This window comes from Phoca vitulina, unplaced genomic scaffold (genome assembly GCF_004348235.1).
Source record: "Phoca vitulina isolate PV1807 unplaced genomic scaffold, GSC_HSeal_1.0 scaffold8, whole genome shotgun sequence".
NCBI lineage: Eukaryota > Metazoa > Chordata > Mammalia > Carnivora > Phocidae > Phoca > Phoca vitulina.
This window is the reverse complement of record NW_022589711.1, coordinates 65,604,520-65,607,253: the sequence shown is the minus strand read 5'-3', so window position 1 is coordinate 65,607,253 and position 2,734 is coordinate 65,604,520. Positions and strand designations below refer to the sequence as shown.

The following is a 2,734-nucleotide window of genomic DNA, read 5'->3' as shown; positions in this document are numbered from 1 at the left end:
ATTCTGCTATTTTTCTGAAACCTCCTTCAGAATCCCTTTCTTATGTTTCTTAGTCACTGAAAAGGAATAAAAGCATCACGATAGAGTTGTCCAATAATCCCAAGATTTGAAGGGAAAGTCAGATCCAACAAGAAACAATCATTTCCTTTCTTCAATGTCTAAACAAAACAAAACCCAATACAACAACAGAAGCCCTCAAGCATCCACGGCTGGGGTGGCAGAGGGGAGGGGTTGAGGCACTCCCCACACGCGCAACGAGGTGTTGAGAACAAGTGCACACTTAAGGCACCCCCACGTACAAATTGGGCACTTCATCTCTGCCCTTAGAACAGTCGTTCCTCTGTAAACAGGGAATTTCCTCGGATTTTCTGTGAGATTTTGAACAGACATCAGAAATAGAAACCGAAAACACTAGAGCAGACAATATCTGATTCTCCTCTTTCTTTCCTCCCTGACTGCCGTGTCACTCACACGTCTCTACCTGGTGTAACTGCAACCCGAACATTACAATGAGCCAAGGTTTTCCTTTGGAGCATATTTAGAGATTTCAAGTCAAAGGCAAAATAAAATGACCTCCTAGAGGAATCATGTCTACATACACAGCCACAACCACCGCTCTCCCCAGAAGCCAGGCCTTTAGTTTTGCTTAACCTCAACTTTTTCATGTGACTGTGCAACCAAGATATTGCAACATCGCCATGTACTTGATTAAAGATGCAGCCCCTTTATAGCACATTTCCAGTAAGATAAAATATTCAGTAGCATGATTTCTAGACAATAAATTTTCCACAGTATGACTTATAGCTGGCTCATCAGCCACAAAAGCTGAATAATAATCAAAGTTAACCTCTATATTTCTAAAAGGAAGACACTGGTGTTTCCGATCTTAATTCTTGCCTGACATTGGTTAAAGAGGTGCTAATACCCCACATTTTACAGTGCCATCAATATTGCACATAAATGCAGAACACAATGAAAATATTTATGTGTGGTACTATCCAGAAAGATATAGTTAGGAAAAATATGGTAAAGTAGAAGTAACCTTGACAAATTAGGCTTCATTGAAATACTTCCCAGGTCTTGCCCAGAGACATAAATAATTCACAGAGCCCAGCACCAAATACAAATGAAGAACATTTGTTATTATTCCATCCCTCTTTTATTTATTTATTTTTTTTTTGGCCATAGCATTTTTCTTTCATAATGAAACTCATTGTGAACCACTTTCTGTGCTCTCTTGTACCATAACCTACAAGTTATGGAATGTCTAATTCATCTTTATGCAACTATGCCCAAGGATGAGGTGTTTGTGTGTTTGTGTGCATGTGTTTGTAAGCAGTCCACGGGACCCCTGCAATACTAAATCATCATCAGATCATATATGATAAATTAATGTTTGGAAAATTAATGTCACCTGGAAACTCAATACAACTGACCAATCCATTAGTAAAACATGTGGCTATATGACAAATGTCCTTTGCCTGAGAGTAGAAATTACTCAATCAGTGAAAATTTAAATTCCATTTTCAAAGTTAAAGAGACACAGTTTATTCTTTACAAAAGTAAGTGAGAAAATGTATGGATATATCAGGAATCAATGAACTTGGACCTTATCCTAAAGCCCTCTCATTAAAAACCAGAACGCTTTATTCAGCTGAGTCAACTTTAAAAAAGAAGGAAGTGAATCGTGTGACCTGGTTGACATCTGAAAAGGCAGTTGATTGTTCCATTTTAAATAGTAGCTGACGTTCCAATCTCTTTAATTTGTAACTATTAATGTTAGTATAACTGAATTTTTCTTATTCTTTAATCTAAGATAGATATATATAGATATATAGAGATATATAGATATATAGATATATCTCAGAATATCTTCACTGAAATGAGAAAAAAAGCATAGATTATAAAGAATAGGGGGGATGATGGGATGAAAGAGGGATAATATGTGAAAATAGAAGAGAAGAGGACATGGAGACGCAGTTGGAAAGTCATGTGATATAAGAACTCACCCGCACAACAATCTATGAAGGAAACAAAAGAGAGATAATTATTCTTTTCAGACTCTGCATGAGACATTGGAATGGAGTAAAACTTACACCTGAGTTAGAGTCCCAGCTTTGCCCATTATCAGCACAGTGTCCTTGTCAGGTTATGGAACCTCACAGACAATCATTTCTCCCAATTGTTAAACAGATAAAATAATCTTGTAATGATGCCTTGAGGATTAAATGAAGCAACCTCTGTAGAGTGTCTGGCACCTGGTAGAAATTTCATAAATATCAGTTTCCACCCCTACATAATTGAAAACACTTAACTTGCCCTACGGTGCTGTGTGAAAATTTCTCTCGGCTCTATTTCTACGAATGGAATCACAAAGTCATAACGTGTGTGTGTACGTGTGTGTGTGTGTGTGTGTGTGTGTGTGTGTGTGGTGTGTGTTTGCATGTCATCCCGGCGCAGGGACCGTGCTAATCCTCTCTGCATCCTTCCAGTTTTAGAATACGTGCTGCCAAAGCGAGCACTGCACAAGTGTGTCCTTAGTGCTTAATCCGATTAAGTTCTGCCAGGTTACTCTGTGCTGCTTTGCGCCAGACTCTACAGCCACAAAAGTGCACAAGAGTTCCTGGTGCCTGCATCCTGCTGAATGCTGTACTTGACTTACCTCATTTAATCTGCATGACAACTCTAATTAAAAACAGAGTACTCTTCTCTCCAACTTGCAAGTGAGAAAATT

The 2,734-nt window shown here is 38.4% G+C and overlaps 1 pseudogene; it reads right to left on the bottom strand.

The window, feature by feature from the left end:
• Positions 1-2,438: 2,438 nt before the first annotated feature.
• On the bottom strand, positions 2,439-2,522 carry LOC116634173 (annotated as a pseudogene).
• Positions 2,523-2,734: the final 212 nt, after the last annotated feature.